This window comes from Bemisia tabaci, chromosome 3, assembly GCF_918797505.1.
Source record: "Bemisia tabaci chromosome 3, PGI_BMITA_v3".
Lineage (NCBI taxonomy): Eukaryota > Metazoa > Arthropoda > Insecta > Hemiptera > Aleyrodidae > Bemisia > Bemisia tabaci.
In genome coordinates this window covers 12,783,405-12,808,954 of record NC_092795.1, presented here as the reverse complement: position 1 = coordinate 12,808,954, position 25,550 = coordinate 12,783,405, and the positions used below count along the sequence as shown (strand labels likewise).

Below are 25,550 nucleotides of genomic sequence, written 5' to 3'. Positions count from 1 at the left end.
AAATCGCTCCATATCACCTATATCTTCCTTGTCCATAGCTTTGTGTATATCAATTTCAATGATCAGCCCGCTGATTTTCCAGACTGGCGGAAACCTTGTCGGAGCTTCGGTGCGTCATCCACCGATCGCGAGAAAGTCCGGGCGCGATGAGAATGGGGTTTTCCCGGTGGCTGGGCGATTTATTGGACGCAATTAGGCTATTAAGTAACGTCGTTGAATGAGGCGTCAAGAATATCGGTGCAAATCTCTCCTTCGGCGTGACGTCAGCGGTTCATTGCATCCATCTCGCGGATCGAGAGCCGCGGAGGAAGAGGGAGGAAGAGAGAGTACGGAAACCCCGGAATACGTAATTTCGCCGGGGAAGGCGCAGGCAACTAGGGGGACCAGTGAACCAGAAAGCGTGACTCTGGTGTCTTCCTCTCTTCCCGCAAATTCAACAATGCTCCTAATTTGAGCTGGTAATTGATGTAATATGCCGGCCGCTGTAGTTAAGAACCGCGATTACGAGGGAACAATCGCTCGTGTCGCACCTTTCTATACTAACCGGTTTACCACCTTTGCAATTGAGCCATCCTTTACAGAAACGACGAATGAGCTTTGAAGTGCAGCTCAAATTACAGTGGCGGAAGTGTGGGGTTAGAGAGGGCAGTCCAAACCCCTCCCCACATGACTGAAAAATTTCCCCCTAAAAATGGCCTTCCTGTGATTTTCGGGAATTTTTAAACTTTCTATGCTAACCGGTTTACCTCCTTTGCAACTGAGCCATCCTTTACAGAAACGACGAATGAGCTTTGAAGTGCAGCTCAAATCACAGTGGCGTAAGTGTGGGGTTAGAGAGGGCGGTCCAAACCCCTCCCCACATGACAGAAAAATGTCTCCCCAAAAATGGCCTTTTTCGTGATTTTCGGCAATTTTGTATCCAAGCATACCCCTACCTAAAAGGTATTTTTGACCGTCGGCTTCCCTCCCCCATGAAAAATGTCTAGCATGCTCAACTGTGTCAAATTACGCAACTAAGTGCTTGATTTGCACTCGTGCGATATGGAGAGGTGGCATGGTTAATGCCATGGTATTGTGTGTGGCCTCCTAGAAATTACATACATCGTTTTCGCAAAGATTTCGATGGGATTCGTAACAAGGATCGAACATAAGCATCGATGAAAGTAGGGGCTCCGAGACATTAGGTTATACCCTACTCTGCCGGACTATAAGGAAGAACGGCGTATGAACCTTCATGCGTTGCCAAAATTCCTTTGATAAAATATGGATTTTCAAGTAATTCTATGAGCATTTTTCTTCGAATTTTCTGTTTTTAAAGAATTGCATTCGCGACCAGATCTACATCATCTGAAAATTTCAGGGGAAATACTCAAAACTCCTCCAAAATGGACATTTTATCGGAGGAAATTTGGCAACTCTCGAATTTACATACGACGTTATTCCTTAGCACGGCAGTATTGGGCTCCTCAAATTGTATTGTAATTAATTATTGTATATTTTTTGAAGTGGCCACAGCTAGTTGAAAATACTTGAAATCCTTCAACTCACTCAAAACAAATTTGAAGGTTCCCTGGTTCCACCCCAAAATAATGTAGATCTCTACTTCGACCTCACGCAGCGGCAGCGTCTCTGATCTTCGGAAATTATTCCGAGGTGAATGATAGGCACATAGTCGTTAATTCAAACTGATATACCGAATGATACTTTTTTTTTCCACGCAAGCATCGATCACTCACTCAAATGATTCCGGATACGGAAATGCCGTAATCCATCGGCGACTTTATCCAACTTTGACAAGCCTGGTCGTTAGAGAGAAGTGTGACTATCTAATAAACGAATTCAGAGACGTTACTTCATACATAATCTAACACCCGCATGTCTGCCCTTCATTCTCCCTCGGTTACCACCAATTACGTATATCGTTTGAAGTAATTACTGCGTAACATTTTCATTAGAAAACCGTGTGTTCCTCCGAGCGCTTAACGTTGTGTCGCTTTACGCGAGGGTGGGCGAGGAGTCCAGCGGGCTGCTTTTTGCAATTGATAGACAAAGCTATAGAGAAAGAGAAGATAGGGAGTATCGAGCGATCCTGTTGGTTTAAATGTGTGGTTAAAGACTGTGGGAGAAAATGACGGACTAACTATAGGGTCTCATGTGGGTTGCGGTTAGTTCCATTGCAACCACCCACTTCCACCAACAGTATCAGTCCATATAAATTTTGTCTTTTTTGTCTATAGCTTTGTCTATACTTTTGTCTATGAAACCCGTAGAGGCTCCCGTGAAGTACTCCAATTTTATATTATTTTCACATTTTTAGACTATTCAAACTTTGGTTTTTCCATTCAGGCAACCAATCAGTTCCTGTTCGGGCTGACGTATCTTCATGACGTGCACTTTTATGATCTTGCGTAAGGACGTTCAGTTTATTTGAAATCATAATTAATCTGAGATTATTGCAGAGACATCACAGTGTTGCCGAATGGTTCACTTTCAGAGGAAAAGAATGATGAATGCCGTCGTTCCCCTGACAAAAAAACGTAACTCTATCTCAGTGTTGCCTAATTTTTCGTCACGAATTGCTTTTTTTCCAGAAGAATCTTGGGAATTTCAAACCGAAAATTTCATTGGTTTCTGTTCTGATCTCATGCAAAAATCAGAAAATTTTTGGAAAAGTATTGCACAGGTACGTGGTACTTGCATTTAAAGAAATTAAAGTGTTTGAGCCACGTGAGTGGTGTCAGGTTTCATCATCGGGGAAGCGACGACTTGTGAGGCAGTTGCTAAAAATATTAAATTATACCAAGGATATGGAAAAATTGGTTTTTTGTACTGAATTGACGTTCATCTTGGACGGTTCAGTGTATCATCATCATCATCATCATCATCATCATCTCAGAAAGACAATTTGCCCGAGGTTCGTAGACAAACAAGATATCATCAAATGGATGGAGTTTTTTTAACGATTTCTCTAGACGCTTACAGATTTTGAAGGGTACCCATAGAGCGTAAATGTAAAAAGAAGGAAACAATTTTATCCGCCTCCCAACTTGTAAATTCACGCTACAATTGAAAGAATCTATGTCTTTTCCAGCGCTCTCATTGGCCAAACATGCAAAACTAGTCACCGAAAAACCCTAAATATCATTCCCGGATGCATAGTAGAAATTGGCTTGTTGTTACATGAACTGCCTAGATCTACGAGACTGATTTTATGGCACGTACCTTATGATTAGGATTACACTGCATCTAATCCCTGTCATTATTCACAAAAGTTTCTTTTCATGAACAATTTATTGTAACAACGACACGGTTTCAAACACCCGATTGCACCTTCATAAGTGTACACACTACCGACACTGCTAAGAACTGACCTATCACAATCCGATAAACTCTATAAAAGGCGCCGAGTCATTTTCCCGCCGAACCTTATCACGATGCCATAATAAGTCTTCCGTTGTGCTCTCTAATGCCGCTGCAACAATATGAGGTAATACGAAGTGCATCGCTGTTTTAAAGCCACTTTAACTCCAGTCAAAAAATAAAAGTTTTGGAACGTAAATTTTTTCAAAAGATCTGGATGAAGATATGTTATCGTTCAGCGCCAGAGGAAAAGGATATGTGCTTTTCGTTAATTGGAAATGTCACAACATTGTTTATTTTGACTTTAAAAGCACAACTTCGTTTGTATATTGTAAGTGAAAACAGTATTTTTCATACAATACTTAAAATACACGATAAATAGCTCACTGATCATCAGAAGTTCAGAACACTCGTTAACAGTTACAACTCTGCTCAGGAGACCTTTGAGAGAGAAAATCACGTTGAACTCGTGTAAGCATGAAAAAATTAAGATGAGGCGTGTAAATGAAGAACAGGGTGATAATAAATTAAATGTAATCAGATTCTCCAAATTTTTTGAGGCAAAATGTATGCCAAACTAAACGATTCTAGAGTTAATTTTAGGTAGATTTCTCCTTGTACATACATTTTGATACTTATTCTAAAATGAGAATGCATGTTAACTTACCACAAGAGGCGCATGTTATGAAAACGTATTAACTGAGTTTTATAATGGAAAAATACGATGAAAAAGTGCGATAGTCACCGTGCTGAATCGTGCACCTCATTGCTAATTATTTAATTTATTTTCCCGTGTGAACGAGGTCCGAGAAGTCTTGGTTTATAAAAACAGTAAGAAGCCAACTTTTGGGGGTCTCCAGAAGTCTAAAGTGTTATCGGCTGCAGTTATAATAAAATTGTACCTCAATGAAACCGAAGCTACTTTAATTGTCAATGGAGTACAAGGCCAACTCTCGAAATTAAACATCGTGCTTGGCTGAATTGACTCTATGAACAATAAACTTTCGGAAATAACACCTGCAATAAACGCAATGTTGCGTAATTTTACTCCCTCATCCGGACACGCACGTTTCAAGGTATGTTAAAATCAAGGCGACGGATGTACGCGGAATTACTGCCGAGCGATAATTTTTCTCGCGCGCTGTCCGAAAATTGGACGTGTTTCTACCAAACGGAACTATGTGCATAATGACGTGAGCCCCGGTATGCATATATTCTTATGGGTCTCAGGGCTCATGTCTTAATGCACATAGTTCTGTTTGGCAGAAATATACGTACAATTCACCTTTTATACTCTTCAAAACGACTGCTTCGTGCTTGTATATGCCCGTTCATGGAGAGTGGATCTTAAAGTCCTCTCAAAATTGAGTTACAGATACCAAAGTCAAACAAAGTTCTCTCCAAACATTTTGAAACCAAAGATGCCCAAAAACGTGAAATTAAACCGCGGAATTTTGGCCATTTTTTCATATTTGCTTTTGAAAAACGTAAAAAAAATGCTATTAAAAAGTTTCATCTCTCATGTTCAGGGTAGAAGACTGCTGGTTAACTTTACGCAGTGGTGTAAATTTAATGCCCGCAATGCAAGAGGGCGGGGGGGGGGGGAGGGCACGGCTCTAAAGGGCCCAGTTGCTTGAACGGCCCCTTACTTTAAATCTCCAAGATAATACCAGATTTTACGAAGGAATTCTTCTTTAGTGGGAGACAACAGTCCAATGGACGCTGGTAAGTTTTTCAAAGGCCGATTATAGACGGTAGACGGCACCCTATTAGTCTCATTTCATATTAATCTTATCATTGGGCGCTGAATGACATTTTTTCTCACGGAGGTAAAAGTGCAAGCTGCGAAGTTATCAAATTTTATCATAAAGTTCTGATGCACTTTGTAATAGAGTAGAGTACCAGGAAATATGTATAAAAGTGCGCAAACGTCGAATACGGTGAGAAAAAAATTAGAAGGTTTTTCTTTTTTTCAATCCTGCAATTAACTGTTGAGGAGTTTTAATGCGACGCAGTCAGAAAGGAATTCGACATTAATGCTTCTGATAAAAGCTGACCTTTACTTTTCCTTTTTTTCTGTCTTTTTTTGTGCGAGCTATCCATTAATAAAGTGATCGTGACGATGTCTTGATGGCGTTCCACAAATTGACAATGTTTCAATCAAAATCATGGCCCAAGGGAGCAAGGCCTCTCTGTTCTTTGAGAATTTTTTGCCGAAACCAGTAAAACGTGAAGAGTAGGGCTCTGTAGTTTAAGAGGCGAATAGGAGCGTTTTTATCTCATCGTTACTTTAAGCTTTGTGACCAACTAAATTTTCATTTTTGTCACAGGTCTTTCTATCGTTCTATCAGTCGTAATTTTAGGAATTTTGCTATTATCAACCCCTGGATGAGCTTTCTCTTTACAGATTTTGGAAAATGACCAAAGACATGAAGACGGACCGCTAAAAGCAAAAAATGAAGCTTCTTTTCAATCACCTCTACTATTGGCTAGAGGATTGGCGGCGAAATCGGGACAAGTTTGAAATTCAAATGTAGGGCGGGAACTAAATAAAGTTGCAGAAACAAAGTATTTTAGGTTGATTTTTGCCCAAATTCACTTAAACACTCATATTATTTTTATAACTTTAGGTTAGTTTTGGTTCGTCGTCGACCGATTAATTTCATTTGGGAGTAACGGTCATCTACGACTGTAACGGCCTGTTTGAACCGGCAGAACCACCATGAGCAGAAGAAAAACTAACTTTATCTGAGATTCCTGCCTGTTACCGAGCAAAAGTAAGTGTATTATAATAGGACGCAGTCCCAACTTTCTTAATATATTCGTTTTAGGCATTTTAAATACGTTTCGAAGAAGAAATGTGGAAAAATCAAGAGGACAAGTTCAAATCAAATTTCCGTTTGCCGCCATGGATTCCCGCGCTCATTTACACACTCACACAAGCACCCACCGCCAAACCAGGCTTCACTTTTTCCCCGTGCTTTTAGATACGAGCACTTCGTCTTTATGTCTTTGAAAATGACCCATGCAGGTTTCTTTATATGACGTGATAAAGTTGTGAATGTTCCCATTTTACCAATGTAAATATCACTTTTTTTGGTCTAAGAAGGATCTGGATAAGAACCCCTGGCAAGAAACGTAGAGGTTGCCCTGCCAAATCGTGGATTGGTGGGATAAGGCAGGAAATGAGGAGATACGATTTGCCGGGGGAGCTCTGGCAGGATCTCTACCAGAGGCGGTTGGGTGTCGCAGAGAGCGCGAAAGCTCTAGGCTATAAGAGTGGCATGTTATAGTATTATGATTAAGTATGAATTTTATGTGACAAATCGTTCTTCAGCTCCATCAGACTGATTTCTGCTTTTTCCTGCTATCGATAGGGGTAGTCCCTAGATGAGTCTGCTAGATTTATATTAGATAAACTCACGCGGCTTAAAGAGCGCGAAACGCCCTCTGGGGGCTGGAACGCGTAGCGGCCAGGTGGCGTAGCCTCTTAGTATTCCACAATTATACCAACCGATTATTTTGCAGCTGAGTAGAGAGTACGTTGTTCCTTACGCCCCGACCACATGGTTGCCTCGTTTTCACCAGTGGCGAGTCGTGAATGATCGATTATCGATACCTCTCCATTGGCAGCTATGGTAAAGAAACTATAATTAAGGTGTTTGTTGCGAACAGCCTACTTATCGATCCTTTTCCATAGGTTTACATGGTAGATCAATCGAGATATCACAAAGCACGCCAGCACAGTGGATCGAGTCAGTAGGAGAGGTCGGACAAAATTTGAAAACTTTGAAAGCTCATATCTCCGTTTTTATAAACATTTTGAGGTCATAAAGATTGGTTTTCTCGTACAATTTGCTTTAAATTTGTCCCTTGAAATTTAAAATTCGACGAAATAAACGAAATAAAAGCAAAATTTTCAGTTTCAGTTAAAAATTCTCTGTCCGATTTCTCTGATTGACTCGATCCACTCACTGTGCGCCGTGCCACTGGTTTTCACCGAAAGAAAGCCTCGGACGGAGAACTTTCTAGTGCCTTAAACGTCAAAAGCGGTCGGCAGGAGTGAGTGCTGGCGTTTTCCAAGGCGAGGCGAAAGGCGAGGCGAGAAAGACGCGATGTCTAAAATTAACATGCGGAGGTGCACGGGACACAGGGCATGGGGCATGTGGCCTGGGTCGATTGATCGCAGCGTAACGAGTTTGTTAACAAAGTGGACAACAAACGAGGATGGCGACGGCAGGGATGTAAAAATATACGCTTGAAAGAGCCGGGGCCGGAGTGCGGAGTGCGCTCGGCAACTGAAACTAATCTGTTGTCATGGCACAGCATCAGTTCCATTAGTGATTCACGGAACGCCACGCGGTTCAACGGATCAACGGTGGCGGCCGACGCGACGCGACGACGACGCGGGCGGCGCGCGCACCGGCTGCGACCGGCTGCAGGAACCGATGTCGTGTCTGGGAGCCCAGCGACGTCATGGAGAAAAACTTGGGATGCCGGGCGTTTCGATTTTGGCGTCTATGCTAATGACGTGGAAATGAGCAAATAGAGACCCTCCCAAAGACACAAGAGAGACCCTACGTCCCGTGCGCTGGCAATGGTGCACTGAAAAAAATAGTTCTGTTCACAGGGCTCCTGCACTTCTTTTGTACACGGAGAAAAAAACTTCGTGCGTGGGACCCGAAGTTGAGGTCATATGGATCTCTGAAGTTTTCGGATCACGCATCTAAGAACTTGAGGTCGAGCTGCCGAAGTTCGGGTCAGACATCTGAAGTACTTCGATATATATCGAAGGGTTCGGGTCACACATCTGAAGTACTCCGGTACATACCGAAGTGCCCCGATGTCTGACCCGAACTTCGGCAACTCGATCCCAAGTTTTCGGATGCGTGATCAGAAAACTTCAGAGATCCATATAACCTCAACTTCGGGTCCCATGCACGAAGTTTTTTTCTCCGTGTAACAGTCACAGAAGCTTCCGTTATGAAGACAGAGTGCTCTGCTCCCACGACCGAAGTTCTGTTCTCACAACAGAAACATACTTTAAGTGTAACAAAGAAACTGCAGGAGCCCTATGAACAGAAGGTTCTGTCGTCAGCACCATCTGTTTTTTTTCTGTGCGGAACTTAGACGGATCCAAAGGGGGCGTAGGGGACGTAGAAGGTGTAGGGGCGTAGGGGGCATAGGGGGCGTGCGCCCCCCATTCACCCCCAAACAAGGAGGAGGAAGAAAAGAAGGCAAGAACGGAGGAAAGAATAAGGCAGGACGCTTACATTTGGTAATTATTCATGACGAAATTGACTCAAACTGAATATTAGATACCTACTTCAAATTTTTTTAAGGGAAGCTTCCTGTAGCCCCCTTCACCCCCTCCGTTCGAAATTTTTGGATCCGCCTGTGTGGTGGAAGCTCTTACGTTCAGGGCCACAAACCACTAAACCGTTGACCAGCGACGACCCTATTGAGAGATGTGTTGAGTGATTAGCTTAGAAAACAAGCCGGTTTGATCGACTTATTTGGCGCACTGCATTTCTCGAAACTCAGCACCCAACCAACCTCGTAAGGAGTGCGTTATGTGGCTCATGTGATTCAGGGAAAGCCACTGATACCTTAATCGATAGCGAATGAGAGTGACATCGGAGTAACTAACGGTTCCCTCCGAGAGTTATCTGTTTTGCTTACCCTTACTTGAACCCTACGTGCAGATATCTCTTTCTACAATCCAATTATAGACCTCCAGATACACATGCCCAGATATTTTTATTAAGATGTGCGCATACCTGCGAGAGAAGATCACATCTGCAATAAAACTTGAGAAAAAATTGCTTATGTTACGACTTTCGGAAATAAAATGAGATGACAACGTGCAGAGGTCAAGTGAGAGTGAGGGTGAGGGAGTTGGGTTATCTTTGTTTGGAATCGAAGGTCAATTCAGTGGTTGTAGAAAGCAATACTTGCATGGAGGCCGTACCCACTAAAAGAGTCCGTGCCGAGCTATGGGGTCTAAGGATAGATTAAAAATAGGGGTCGTGAATTGTTATGCAGAATAGCAAGAGTGAAAAAAATGGCTCCATCCTCTCTTCTTCCTTCGTAGCCGATCCAAGGAGCATTGATAATCGCAATAGTAATAGTAATCGCATTGTCACATTATTACAATTTTGGAGAAATGATTGTAAGGCTTACGTGAAGAAAAAATAAGTATAAAAAAGTTGCTGTACCGTCGGAATTTTTCACAGCACTATTTAGGCACGTTTAGTTCCATTCACTGCAACTCACAGCCGTTCACGAGTTCTGCCGGTGGACACATTTGCAACAAGCCTCGCATCTTTTTGTAAACAAAGGATCTTTTCTGATAATGCCGGTAAAGTACGACCACAATAATCCCATTACGCGGAAGAGAATTTGCACACAGGTGAATACAATTTCCCTCGGAGATGAATGCCTCTACTAAACGGCTAATTCTATTAATTCAATAAGCTGCGCGGCGCAGCGCGCGGTTACTGTGCTTCACTGCCAGTGGCGTGGCGTGCTTCGCGATATATCGATTGATCTGCCATCTAAACCTATGAAAAAGGATCGATAAACGGAGCGTTCGCGACGAGCACCTGAAAAATCGATCTTTTACCATAGCTTCAAGTAGGGAAAATCGATAATCGATCATCGATCATTCACACCTCGCTTCTGGATCTCATGGTGTTTTACTCAAGTGGGCAGTTGTGAGCAGAATCTTCCCTCGCTCGGGCACATGTATTGCGCTGTTACTTTCATTTGTACCTCTAGAATTGTAAGCCGAGCATGTTATCCAATGTCAAAGTATACAGCATGTTTCATAAAATTATGTTTCAGAGCCACTGAGCCACCCTGCGGTTCAAACGAAACTTCTAAAGGTTATACAGCATCTAGATGACGGCCCTCCCTCACATTTATTCTTTGAAAGGATCTTGCCACCAAAATTCCCTCCCTGTATGTACAAAAGCGGTTTTGATGGGTTTGTGTATTGTCGCAATTATTTTTACCTATAGTTATATTACCGGAGGCTTTTGAAATGTGGGTGATTCGGTAAAAAAAAGGCAAGGGGCACTGGAAAAAAAAACACATTGGATTTAGAGTCCAGACTCTTAAAAACATCAACAAGAAAAAATACTCTTGATTCGATCGGATTTTTGCTTAAGTCAAGAACCAAGCCTCTTAATTTGAGCGGATTTCCTTTTGATTTAAGCTTGAATCTGATTGAATCAAGAGTATTTTTTCCTGTCAATGTTATCAAGAGTCTAGACTCTAGATCCGATGTGTTTTAAGCGTGCCAGTAGGGCTCGCTTTTTGAAATCACTCGGATGTACCATAGTACAGCACACCGATCAACCAATGCTATTCAACGGGCCGTCCAAATATTTTTCTCCTCGGACCCGTTTTCTTGTCTTTGAACCATTATACTGTCAAGCCCTGATGGTCTCTTACCAAAAAACCGAATGAACTGCTAATTGGGAACCCTTGAGAACATTTTCCTGTCAAAACCGTATTATTTCATTTGACAAAAACCTCATAGAAGCTTTCTTACGCTCGGAGGACTCAACTCTAGAACCTTCTTTCCCGCCAAAACTGTTTAGCCAATGAGCGTCTTGCACTGCAAGTGCAATCTGTGATGAGCCTCGTGACTCTTTATACCATGTACTAACCGTGGCCCCTGCAGAAATCCACTCAAACCACTGCAGTTATCTCCCGATATAGCTTTGGGTGTCAGGTTTCGAGCAAGGCAATAAAAGACGGCGAGGAGAGGGTCGCCGCGTCGAACCTATTATCTTCCACGCCCGATTAACCATTCACCGTGACGCCAGGATCCACCAAATTTTCACAAAAATTGTTTTCCGTCTATTTAGCGAGTTTTTCCTTACTTTCCGTTAAAGTACAAATAAAAAGAGACCTCATTTGTAAAAATCGGCCGAATAGGAGAGAAGTTACAGTTCGAAATCCAAAGAGATTAACTCAACGCGATTTCGATGCACGGCAGTTCGCCCAAATCACAGTCGTGCGAAATGCCGCATATCAGCTTAAAATCAAGATAATTGGACGGAATCTTTAAAATCAATTTACATTCAACGTTCATGAATCAATATTTTCTCCCAAATTTACCAAAAAGTACCAATTGATGCAAATAACAAAGACGTGAAAATAGTAGGTATGTGTCCAACATTTTAGTTATGCGGCACGCTTTTCCAACATATTCATGTTGGATTTTTCTGCTTGTTTTTTTTTCCAGTGGGTACAATCCTCTGAAGTGAATAAATGTAGGAGCATTCGGACTTGTACAGAAAACAACGAGAAATTGCGGCTGCTTGAGAAACCCCGGAAGGTTTTTCTGGGTCATGAGTTTTGGACGAACTTAAGCATACAGCACATTTCTCTCGAAAAGACATTCATTAGCAATACGCCAAAATTATGAAGGTGCTATTATTTGTGTTAGAAATGCGGTGCGGATATGAAAGTATCGGAAAGAGCAATTTTTGACGCGACTTAAAATTTCAAAACGTTAAATCGGAATGGAGAAAATTACACTCAAAAGGCTTTGAGAGGAATCATTGCAAATGTTCATTGACTGAACTCTTACCTAATTCTGTCAATTCTGTGTATGAGCAAGGTGGGTATCGAATAATTCAAGCAAGGGACGTTGATCAGAAAATGAAACGAAGCTAAGTTAAAATTATTAACCTCTTATCAGCATACCTTTTATCTCGTTCACCTTTTGAACCTTGTCGATATCATTTCTCATACTTGTAAACAGGAGTCCTGAATTTTTCAAAGTCTCAGTGTAAGCAATAGACCGTTGCGATCGTCTAAAATCGGTAACACTGTTTTGCCTCCGTTTACATAAATCCAGTATAAATCATCGATTCTAGGCGAGGCAGCCTGCTCCGATTCATATCGATTTTTTTGCATACGTTTTTATGAAAAAGACCAGAGCTGTCAACTTTCAAGAATCTCAGTGCTGTGGAAACACTTTCGATGAAAACACGCATGGCGTAGCTCGGCCTCATGATCAAGGAGAATGTAATTTAACGTGATGGTCTCACACTCGCTGACTCTTGCCAGATAGTGATAATAAGCACTATATTTCCTTGTTGATAAGGAATATAAAGTGGACCAACTTTCATCCAATGTTAAGCCTCGGCTGAATTTGCAAAACTGCATGGCGTGTCACGTGTTACTAAATTAGATCAATGAAGCAGCCTCGTTTAACGACATCTGTTCACCGCCGCGCCGTTAGAAAGTGTGCGTTAACAAAAAAGAATATCGACGGTGAAACTACCAAACCACGTATCTCGTTTGCGGTGTTTAAAAATCTACGCTCACATTTTATTTTTTTGAAGTAGACCAAATCAATATCATTCCTTGAAATTTTCACGGAATTTTCTCCGCACAAAGAGGAAAAATCACAGAAATTTTCAAGACTGGATGTTAAGTAGTTTTTCATTTAAAAAATAAAGTATGACAGGAAGTCTGCGACGTCGCAAACCGAGATACGTGGTTTGGTAGTTTCACCGTCGATATGACTTTTAATTGCTAAAAAGAGCCCAAGAGGACATCAACTCTGCCGTGATAGCGAAGAGAGCAGTAAGTGTATTTTTGTATGAGCCATGGTTACCTATCACATGCTTTCAGAGGCTTGGCGTGCTTTGCGATCTATCGATATTTACCCATTTGAAGCTGTGGTAAATAATCGATTATTAAGGTGTTCGCTGCGAACACCCTGTTTATCGATACTTTTCCATAGGTTTAAATGGCTGATCAATCGATATATCGCAAAGCACGCCACGCCACTGCATGCTTTCATGTGTCTCGGAGCTCATCCCAGCATGCACTTACTGCTCTCTTCGCTATCACGGCAGAACTAGGGTTGCGATACTGTAAGCTAGGTGTATAATACCATTATAAGACCGTATAAGCCTCATTAATCATCGGACTATACATGTACACCCTCCGAATATAAAGAATGTCTACAAATTAATGGGAAAAATTAACAACGAATTGCGAGAGAGTCATTCGGTAACGGAACTTGAGGAGCGAGAGCCACAGGGACTTAGTTGCATCGCAACGCGTCAAAGTTTCAACTGATAACTGGTATCCACTATAGCGAACGCAAGTTCTGCGTAAGAAATTTTGCAGAATTTTTTTACAAATCACAAGATAAAATACACGGATTATTTTTAAAAACAAATTTGTCAGCTATTCTTGAGTAAATAAATAAGTTTTAAAAAGAAAATTTAGAACGTTGCAATTTAATGCATCTCTGTCTTCCACACCCTCAACTTTCAGGCACGAGAGTCGGTTGAGTGATACATATTAATGGTCAGAGAGAATTTTCGTTTCGGTCCAAAAAAAATGTAAAAGAAAAGAAAGATAATTAAATGTAGAAATATTAATGCAGTAATTGAATTATTATCGCTGGTTAGGAGATTCTCTCAGGGCCTTTACATATGACATAAACCGTCACGGTCAATCGATTTGGGTTGCGCAATTTTGTTTCAGGATCGAGATGATATGCGGATGTGAGAAAAACCTTTCAATTTTTTTCGAGCGTCCTCTCTCTAAATATGTGTGGAGATATTTTGGCTAAGAGCCAACGTGCCATTCTCAAAGTTCAAAGAGCTCACGACTCGTTGCTCCGGTTTGCAGGGTCGCAGCGCAGTGCAATGTTAAAGGAAAATGGAAAGGAGACTTTCTAAAATAGGCAGCTATGAAAAAAGTCCAAATTAAAGATTTTGATTTTGACCAACAAATTAGGAGAGAAATAATGTTTTTTTACATCAGTCGCACTGGAAAAAACACATTGGATCTAGAGTCCAGACTCTTGAAAACATTGACAAGAAAAAGGACTCTTTGATTCAATCAGATTTAAGCTTAAATCAAAAGGAAATCCGCTCAAATTAAGAGGCTTGGTTCTTGATTTAAGCTTAAATCTGATTGAATCAAGAATATTTTTTCTTGCCGATGTTTTTAAGAGTCTGGACTCTAGATCCAATGTGTGTGTGTTTTTTTTTCCAGTATGCATTTTATAAGGCTTAATTTTTTCTACCTTTCTTACGTTTTGCAGTGAGTTTGAAAACTGACATAACAGCACATTTTGCTCCACGAAGAGAGAGAAAAATCTACAGACCTTCATTCGTCTTGTAATTCATTTATTCATAAAGTTTTCTGTGCATATTCACGTAAAATATGACGCAAAATGTTAAACACAAACGTTAGAGTATCCTGTAAAGTGCGGATCCCAACTTGAATAATCACCAAGAATCAGCTATCATCTTCATTTTTCCTCAGTGTCGGTCATTTTCCACAAAATGTGAAGATAAATATCGACGGTGAAACTACCAAACCACGTATCTCGGTTTGCGACGTCGCAGACTTCCTGTCATACTTTATTTTTTAAATGAAAAACTATTTAACGTCCAGTCTTGAAAATTTCTGTGATTTTTCCTCTTCGCGCGGAGAAAATTCTGTGAAAATTTCAAGGAATGATATTGATTTGGTCTACTTCCAAAAAATAAAATGTGAGAGTAGATTTTTAAACACCGCAAACGAGATACGTGGTTTGGTAGTTTCATCGTCGATATGTGTATTTGCTAATAAAGACATACGAAAATTGTTGTCATGATGATTCAGCAACATAGGAAACTCCGATTTCCATACGAAGAACGTTCGGAGCTCATTAAAGTAACCAGGACGAGCTGCTACAACATTTTGATTGATCAAATTTCACATATTTAGGGAGTTCAGCTACCATCTCACATCAAGATTCTGCTCTATTCGTTCGCCTGACAAATATTTAAATTGACTTGTCAAGTTGTCTCCGTGGCTCTGACTCTTTATCTTCATTATGTGAGTGGTGATAGAAAGGTATAAATGACTCCTATTAGTGGGTAGAATCACCAGGCACGTTACCGAATGAAATGGTGTAGTAAACATACCGACGAGCGTGTTCTATGGAAGTTGACGAGCTGTGGATAATAAAAAAAAAAGAAAAAAAGTTTTTTAACCGTGGTTATATGGCAATTTAATACTGCCCCATAAGTTTCAGGATCGAGTCCTGACCAGGCGACAATCTTCAATGGCCTCAAATCTTGCTTTCGGCGATCAAAAAAAACAAATTTGATTCAGTTAACAAAAAAAAGTTTATCCGTTCTATAGAGTAGTAATTTTTACCGAAGACCGGTTAGCTAAACCGAAATTTGGTTTCTGAAAACAGAAACTTCGATCGCGATGATCGAAAACTTTGACGATCCATATGAACCAAAGTTCGATCTTTATATCTTTTCTCCGTGTACGACACTTATTAAAAAAGTTCATGTTCCATAAAAAAATGTCATCCTTATCATAGACTATTAATTTTTACCGAAGACCAGTTAGCTAAATCGGAGTTTGGTTTCTGAAAACAAAAACTTAGATCGCGATGATCGAAAACTTTGACGATCCATTTGAACCAAAGTTCGATCTTTAGCTTTCCTCCGTGTACGACACTTATTAAAAAGTTCATGTTCCGTAGCAACAACCCAAACGACTGACAAGAGGTTACATCAAAGATACGCACATCCGACTTATCAATTGTTCCAAGATACAATCGAAAATTACCGATGCATGTGCACCGTGCAGTGCATGTAAACTAGTCGCGAGGAGCTTTACTTGTGATTCAAACGAGCGGCTTGAAGTGAATGATCAGATGATTCGCCTTTCATTTTTAAAGATGCAGTCTTTTAATTTCAATCCGCAGTGCGTCTGCAGCAACATGGTTGCCAAATTTCTATAGAAAAAAATCATACTTTTGAGGATGGAGCTGTTAGGTGGATCGAAAATGAATCATCAATTTCAATAATCAGCCTGCTGGTGAGTGCGGACCTATCGCGGAGTTTTCCGCCAGATTCACCACAGGTCCCTGGCATTTCAGAAGATACAGATGAAGTCCGAATAATGACCCCGATGACCACCAACCGTCCGTTTGGTGAACCCCGAAAACCAGAAATGAGGATCGGCTTCACAAGATCGTATTCGATTCATCAAACAGGTGAGATTGTATCGATATCGATTGGTTCAACATGTAAACGCAGCTCACGAACTCAATCTAGAAATCTGAAGGAACAGGTCTTTTGTGATAGATTTTTTATTCTCTTGGTACCAGATGCCAATGAAAAGTGAAATTGTCGGGAATTTTCTCATTTTTAGCTTTTCCGACTTGAATCCTAAAATTTTCGTTTGAGACAATGTTCTATGGTTTTGAAGCAAACGATACATGGAACCACTATCGAATACAGTCTATAGACGCTATTAGTGCAACGTCACAGAAAAGCGATGTAAATCGATTTTTCGCATTGGTAGCATTAAAAGAGGTTATACCGATGTTAATGTTTGGATTCAATCCGATATAATGGAGAATCCCTATGATGACGTCGCCACTAATAGCGTCTATCCCGAGCATGTTCACTGAAAGTCGTTGAACCGTCCGGGAAAATCGGATTGTCGGAACATTTTAGCAACAATGGACCGGATCTCGCGGACGCGATCAGGGATGTTAATGTGGAATCGACAGGCTATCATCCGCCTCTTGTCACTCATTTCAGTCATTTGTATGCGTCTGACACCAATTATTTTCGGGCTTCTACGCCGCCGCCGATAGGGTCATTGTCTAACCACTGCCGCACCGCGCAGCGCCGCGCCCAGCAGTAATCAGCATACGACCGGGCCCGACGCGACCGTCCTGAAAGCGTGAGCTGGTTCCTGAACTTTCTTTCATACGTGCCGGGATTTTCGGTGATCCGTGCGCGGACTTGAACTTGAGCCCCCGCCTAAAGTTACATTCTCCTTGTTGGGACGTTATTTTCATCTTTTGGATGTTGACATGACATCGTTTCCGACCACGTTTCGTGACCCCTGCTTTTACAATCTAAGCAGACTTGTCTCTTGACCGTCAAGTGTTCAGTGGCGTAACGAGCGCCCCCGCAGACCCTGCTATGCAGGGGGGCCCAGGCGCCAAGGGGGCCCTCGGCCGCCAAAATTTCTTTTTTCTCTCTCTATCTTTGATGCTTAGCTTAGGTTTCAAACTTTGGGCATTTACTTACCGAGATGGGGCTTCTTCCTCCGATTTTTATTGTTAGCTCGGGGTTTTTCATACTTCTTTCGGACTGTTCCGAACTTTTTATTTGCTGGAGGGCCCCTGCCTTCCAATGTCCACTCAGTGATTACTAAATTGTTTTCCTTTTTTTATCACTTTTCGTATTTCGGGCTTTGGGAGATCCAATAATCCTTGGGCCTGGGCTGGGCCCCCGCCACCCTTTAGATCCTTGATCCTTTAGGGGTCCCATATAATCGGGTACGGGATCTGAGACGGTGAGGGGTGAGGCAGTCCAAGTCCATGATTTGGGATGCCTCGGGCCAAAAAATGGAAAGGGGTGGGAGGGGGGGATAATTTTGGAATTTTATCGACATGGGGGGGCCTAGAAAAAATTTTGCGGGGGGGCCCAGCGGAAGTCCGTTACGCCACTGTCTTGACGCTTCACAGACGGAAGAGCGAACTGCACCCACCATTGCGTTATTCTCACCCCTAAATTGTATTTTTACGAGGTAATTATTGGGAGTCTCTATCTGAAAGTTTCAATGATTGAATTTTCTCCTGACCACACAAAAACTTAGCAAAATTCAGTCCAAAAAAAGTATTTTGGACAGAAATTGCAATGCCATTACCACGTAAAAAAGAATAGAAAATTGAATTACTTTTGTGATCTTGAAATGCCTTAGGGACGATATAGTAAGAGAGATACGCCTGTGCCTTCATAGCGAATCCAAAAAAAGCAAAGAGGAGAAATAAAGAGATAAAAACAAGAAAATAAGTTATATTTTAAACGAATGAAATTTATGGATAGAAATTTCATCATATGGGTGCAGACACAGGTTAGCGGTGCGAGCATATCTTTTAGGGCCGATTTTATCTCTCTGTGTCAGGACGGCGCTAATTCCGGTGTCAGGTAACACCCGTTTTAGCTTGACACGGCCGCTGACACCAAGACCGATTTTAACTCCCCGAATTCAGCCTGTGTCACAGGACACGCTCTCGCTAAAGACCTTCCTGCGTAAATTCGAGGTTTCGTTGGAAAATCGTGTTTGTTCACATCGTTTCTGCTGGGTTTGTTGAGGTTTGAGGTTAGTTCGTGTCATTATTATCAACCGTGTTTACTATGGTTTACGTGGGTTTGAGGTTAATCACGTATACTTCCTTATGCCTTGCTTGGGCGTGATGTTAGTTTTGCGTAGTTTCTCATTTTCCTTGAAACCTTTCAATATTAGAGGAAAATGGGACCTTTTGCAAAGGCCGTAAAATTTTCTATCGGTTCATTTCAAAAAAATTACAAAACAAAAAATTCTTGTGACAAAAAAGATGGGTTTAAAAAAAGCCGCGGCTAAAATTCTCACGATCAGCGACCATTTTCCTCATTTTCCTTTAAACATTTCAATCTTAGAGGAAAATGTTATAGGACCTTTTATGAAGGCCGTAAAATTTCCTATCGGTTGATTACACAAAATTTTCGAAAAAATAATTTTTGAGACCAAAAATAAGGGTTTTAGGTAAAAAGGGTGGAGACAAAAATTCGTATGATCAGTGACCTTTTTACTCATTTTTCTTTTAAACCCTTGACTTTAGGGGAAAATTTTATACGACCTTTTTATAAGAGCGTACAAATTCCTATCAGCTCATTACAAAACAATTCCAAAAATCTTTAAATCTTCACTCTGAAACTTGGCTGGAACACGTTCAGATCAGACTTGTCTAGCACCGAGCAGAGCCGCGATGCAATTCTTTGTCGTGAACCCACCCGGGATCAGCTAAACACCGGTGTCAAGGCCTGGAACACAGCTCCGGAGGCGTGTCAGCCAAACACCGACGCGCACCCCCAAACACGGGTTTGACACGCAGCGAAAATCGACATAAAATCGAGGTTTGAGCCAACACCGGTGTCAGACGCTGATACGGCTCTGACACCGTCTTGACACGGGGAGATAAAATCGGCCCTTAGGAGCATTTGCATAATATTCAGTAGTTCCGCGTGCAAGCAAGAGACTGGTTTCAACGAACCGGCGCGGCGCGCGCACTGATATGGGCGCACTACCGGGTCCGGCTCGAAACAGAGATTTGTATGGACTAATTCTTTCGATAGTTTGCCGGTCGGCGTAGCGCGAAGGGAACTGTCAGCGCAACAGGCAACATACATGCTATATCTACAACAATTTTTCAATTTACGAAAACCGAACTTAACTTTCAACAATAACGAAAAAAGTGAATTTGGGATGTAAAAAAAGTGTGTGAGAACTTATGAAATACTGAATTACCCGGCACGGTGGTTATAGTTTTACATATTTGCATTGCTAAAGTAACTGCTGTAGTAGGTAATTCAGCATTTTATAAGTTCTCCTACACTTTTTTACATTTAGAATGCTAAATCAACTTCACTTTTTTTTCGGTGTAAAAACTAAAACTTCATAGGTGTGCCGAAACGAATTAATTTCGATAGTACATTCATCAGCGTTCATTATTGTCGTCGATTTGGGTTAGGCGAGATTACTGACTTCGAGAGCCGAAATAATACACACGATGTGACGGAAAATGAATTTACTTGCATTCCCCTAATCGTTATTCGTCCAGCGTTTGGTTGACGGAAAACGCCTTCAATTTAGAGGGTATGCAATACGGGCAACTCGGGGGTTAGAATAGTGGTATTCAGACGTTGAGGCTTCGTGCGTCTATTCCCGGCCGTTTATGAGCAATGACCGATCGCGGCATGAGCATGGCGGGGCAGAACTTCCGTGCATGCGATAAAAGAATCTATCTTTGCATCTCTTGATCTCTCTGATAAGTTCCTTTCTTAAAATTGCACATCCCGCCGCATGTTTCGTTTAAATAGTATTAAATTTTCATGCAATGCAGCTGGGAGACGAATTAAACAGAGGATCCTCGCGGAAACTTTCTAGGAAAAATTTATTTTCCACTTACAGATAACGGAAAAAGTTGACGGAAAAATCCATTGAGACTTTGAAATAAAATAGTTTGCTTTCAAGACAGCGGTGCCTGCTATATCATCGTTCAATATCTGAGATCCTTCCATATCTCCTTTGATCTTGTTTTGCCATTGATTTTTCCTAGCTTTAATAATTCTATCCTGAGGTCATAATTTAATCAAGAGGTCGCGAGAGAACAGTTTCACGATTCTACTTCATTCCACAAAATTTTCCATAAAGTAGTCCTATATTCCCAATATAGAATCCCAATGGACCACTAGACAAGGTACAAATTTCAGCATTCTGATACATGTTGCCCAACCAAAATTTCACGTAGAACACGATACGCACAACGAAAATTACCGGAATTAACTCCTTACGAAGAGATTTAAAATGGAGATGTTGCATGTTTGAGGAATTTGCGATTTGACTATTGATTCTTATGTAAAATTTCGCGAGAAACACGATGTGGCCACTGATTTTCTCTGAAATTAACTCCCAAGCTCAAAAAAAGCTCTCAAAGTGAGGCCAAAATGGAGGGGATATCCCTATCCCACGCTATCCTGAGAGTCCACCTCTCCTATCTTTGCATGGAAAGTTTGTCTTGATGTAGAGGTGGACTCTCAGGATAGCGCGGGATATCCCCTCCATTTTGGCCTCAACTTGAAAGCTTTTTGGAGCTTGGGAGTTGATTTCAGAGAAAACCAGTGGCACCATCGCGTTTCTTGCGAACTTTTACATGAGAATCAACAGTCAAATTGCAAATTCCTCACACATGCAACATTCCCATTATAGGATATATAGCAGATGCTCAAAAAGACATGACTTGAAATAGTTTTCAGACACTATTTGTTGTTCAAAACGTCAAACCCATTCGAGAAAGGAAATATAGATGGCTTGGCAATCTTTCCCGACATTTACGTCACTTCCCCTGATATTTCTAGGGTCTCCCTGACTTTTTGCAATTCCCTGAAATTTTTCGGTTTTTCCGGTATTCCGTGACCGTAGCAACCTTGAGAAATTGAGTCGGTGAGAACGAAAACGCACCAACTCGAAAAGATAAAAAGATCAAGACGCACACAAAAATGCACAGTAGGTGTAGAAGTTTTTATAAAAAAAAAAGATTTTTGGTGCCGAAAGACAAGTACTTGAGGACACTCCAAAGGTCCAAGTTGAAATGAATGCGTTAAATTAAATGAACTTCCAGAAAAAGGAGCGTCTTTTTTAATGAAAATTGAGTATTTTCGAGTTACCGAGTTGGCGACTCGTTCTCACTGATTCAAATTGAATCGGTTTCTGGTCAACGAAAGTAAGTCCAAAAACTCATGAACCCTGGCTCTCGTTGATCACGTAGGATGCCAGGGCTCATTGAATTTCTGGTAATTCGACTATTACTATGCAGAGCTTATATCTCGCCGAAGAAAAATAAACAATGGGCCTTTGATGTTCATGGTTATAAATTGCGAGACAGAGATGTACAGAACCTTTCTTAAAGAACTGCTTTAGAAATAATACAGTTGCTGCCGTCTTGAGTATAAAGATCGTCTGAAAATTTGAACGTTGCCAAATGTTTACGTAAAAAATTTAAATGTTCTTTAGAATTTTTTAAGTTTTTCCTTCAAACTTTTGGAGGAACTTCCTTGGCAATTTAGTTCGACGTCTTTTAAAATTTCACGGAAAAATATTCATATAGGTATTCACTGGGGGGAAAAAAACACATTGGATTTAGAGTTCAGACTCTTAAAAACATCGACAAGAAAAAATACTCTTGATTCAATCGGATTTTTGCTTAAATCAAGAACCAAGCCTCTTAATTTGAGCCGATTTCCTTTCGATTTAAGCTTAAATCTGATTAAATCAAGAGTATTTTTTCTTGTCAATGTTTTTAAGAGTCTGGACTCTAGATCCAATGTGTTTTTTTTCCAGTGTTTTCTGAAAAAAAGATGTTTCATGGATGGAAATCTGGGAATAATATATTCGAGCGTGCATACGATGTTCTTCCTTAACACGACAGTCGGCTGTTGGTGCGAGAGCGCCTTGCGCGCGCGTGGGATTTCATCGGTGAGCGAGGCTTGAGCCGATAATATGCCGTGGCATATTATATGTCCTCATACAATATGCCACGAAAATCTCGAGAAGCACTCTCCTGAGATTTGGATTCCGTCGGGCTCGGGAGGAAGTGATTTAAAACAATCCCCCGACGACAGCGCCGACATCACTCAAAACCCCACCGGAAAATTAAAATAACCACACAGCCTGTGTGGTTCACATCTGATGAAGCACTATAGATAAGCTGATCCGGACCATTAACTACTGCGCTCTTGTATGGATGGCGCGAATGCGAGAGCACTTATCACCGTGGCAGCGTTTCAAAATCTCTTTTCACGCCGCATTTGTATTTCTGTCTATTTTATATAATTAAAATTACGTGTTTTTTAATATTATTTTTCTTTTTTAAGAAAAATTCTCTATTTTTTTGGCATGGACCAGTTACTTTTGAGTGTCATAGAATCGTGCTTTTATGAATACTTGCTGCTGTGGTTAACAGATTGACAAAAATGAATAAGAATCATTTAAACCTCGAGAGTTTGAACCTTAAGTAAATAAAGCCTGCCTGAACAATACAAGTCTACGCCAAGCTGGAGAAAACCGGCTGCATTTCAAGCAACTCATTAGAACGTGGAAAGAAGTATTCATATTCCCAGCGGAATGATTCTTGGAATTTATGGACAAATCTATATACAAAGAAGACAAAGGAAAAAAGCAGCGATCCTCTTGCTTGAAATGGTTAGTTTTTATAGGCTAGCGAGGAAAATGATAGAATGACTAAAGGATCCATCGCGGGGCGATTATTGAAACTGATAGACAAAGCGATAGACAAAGATGACATAGGGGGTATAAAGCAATTCTATTGGTTGAAATGGGTGGTTCTCATCGACTAAGGGGAAAATGATAGACTAACTGTCGGGTTTCTCGTGGGTTGCCGTTACTTAGTCGATTACCTACCTCCTTTGTCCATTGCAACAACCCGTTTCCACCAATAGGATCCCTCCAAATCCCTTTTGTCGTCTTTGTCTATTGCTTTATCTATCAGTTTCAATAATCGGTCCGCTGGTTAGTGGATTACTTAGTCTGTTACTCGTAGCTCCTTTTTCCATTGCAACCTCCCACTTCCACCACTAGGATCGTTCGAGTTTCCCTTTTTTGTCTTCTTTGTCCATAGTTTTGTTTATCAATTTCAATAATTATCCGGCAGAATCCCCGACGAATGTGAGTACAAAGTGGAATCTACTCTCTTTGCGGAGTGAACTCAGGCGTGAGATTCACTCCGAACTTCAAGATTTTAAGTCCTCGATACACGATCAAATTCCCGAACCAATTACCATCAAAGTGTCGGGAGTCATCAATCTGAAAATCATAACTTTGCTTACTTTTAAAATAAAAATTTAATGTTTCGTGCGACAGGAAATGGCACTCAATTCTTATCAAAATTTGACGGCCCGTCCAATTTTGATCGAAGAGGACTGCTGCATGGTGACCATCAGTCATTAGCTGGTCTACTTTGATCAGAATTGGTGCGGAATTTGATCGCGTATTCAGATGTTTGGTAAAAGGCCTTTAGTATTTAGAAATTTGACGAATTGATCTCACCTTGTGTGTCAAACAGAAAATGCTCTCAAACCGAGCATCCAAGTTGGCGTTCCGCGTTACTTCAAGGCATTGTCAGCTCTCATCTGGAACAAAAGAGAATCCACACGATAAGTAAAACCATATTTATATTATGTGAAATGCCTTCAATATACACAGAAAAACCGCTCAAGAGCTCATGCCCAGAGAGGTATGTCAAATGACATTACTCGTGATTTTGGATGGACACCAGCCCAGTCCGAATCCGTATGCCTAGTCCTGCCAGGGTGTACTGCCATGAAAGCGAAGAGAGCAGTAAGTCAATTTTTGCATGAGCCATGGTTAGCATATGCTTTTATGAGTCTCGAGGTTCATCCTAGCATGCACTTACTGCTCTCTTCGCTATCGCACGGCAGTACAGGGTTAATCTCAATGGCTAATCGGAAATCCGGATGATGTCTCTCTGGGACTTTGAAGTGTTTTTACTCCTTGTGCCTAGCTCGACTTCGGAATTTCAGGAGTGCAATTGGATTTTTTCCAAAGAGATTTCTAGAGGGCAATTAATTCTTGCAGTTTTTCATACTATTTGAATGAAATTCAATTCCGTGTCGACTTAAAATGCAAAAAAGTGCGCGTAAAGTTGAATTTGATACCTAAAGCTCTTTGCGCTTTAGTAATGTGTGCTCACATCTCGTAAAGAAGTGTTATGCGCGTTTCACTGCCCGCCGAGCTTAAATTGGGTGAAAAAAAATCGTCCTCCCAAAAATCACCTCGGAAATCTGGCGTTCGCACTATATCCAAGCTATACTGTAAACATGTAAGATACATTTGCCACTTAAATTGTTATTATTATCCTTGGAGGAAAGTAGCAAATGGACTACAGGAGTGATGAATATTTTATTATGCACTGCCATGAATATCATTTGCCGTCTTTCTTTCAGAATTAAGATGTATCAATGAATCTCTTCACTACGAGATAGTATGCAGTCTCGCGGGCAGCGGCCGGCGCACACTGGATCGAGTCAATTAGAGAGGTCGGACAAGAAATTTTTGACTAAAACTGCAAATGATGATGTTTACTTCGTCACAATTTAAATTTCAATGGGTGTTCATAGAAGAAAATTGTACGAAGAAACCAAAATATTCACTTATGGAACCGCAAAATTTTTTATAAACGGAGTTATGAGCTTTTAAAGTTTCCAAATTTTGTCCGACCTCTCTGATTAACTCAATCCACTGTGCGGCGCGGAGCGGCTACCCAAGGCGCAGTGCTGGTAGCGCCAGCGCCGGGAAACGGAAAATTACAAAACGATGCCAACTTTATTTTAACGTTCATAAATTCATCATCTGCAATCAGATAATGGTGCATTGAGCACCGGTTTGGAGATTCAGTCCTTCATTTGAAATCTGCCGAATGGTGACACCTTGCACTGACGAATACTCACTCATACATTCGCTCCAAGGAGGAACATTCCGCCAAAACCACGATATAACAAAGGTAATGTTGGTCAGCAGCATCAGAGGATCCCGGG

The 25,550-nt window shown here is 41.1% G+C and overlaps 1 protein-coding gene across 4 annotated transcripts in view; it reads right to left on the bottom strand.

Moving 5' to 3' along the window:
* The window catches only part of LOC109044298 (uncharacterized), an 81,122-nt gene that overhangs the window by 17,509 nt on the left and 38,063 nt on the right, over positions 1-25,550 (bottom strand). For 2 of the 4 annotated variants that reach the window (XM_019061943.2, XM_019061944.2), the window contains exon 2: positions 24,043-24,125. The gene's annotated coding sequence lies outside the window, so the exon portion shown is untranslated. Of the gene's footprint in view, positions 1-3,222; positions 3,378-9,578; positions 9,699-24,042; positions 24,126-25,550 lie in introns of those variants that run through there. The other 2 variants (XM_072297766.1, XM_019061945.2) reach the window with 2 other exon arrangements.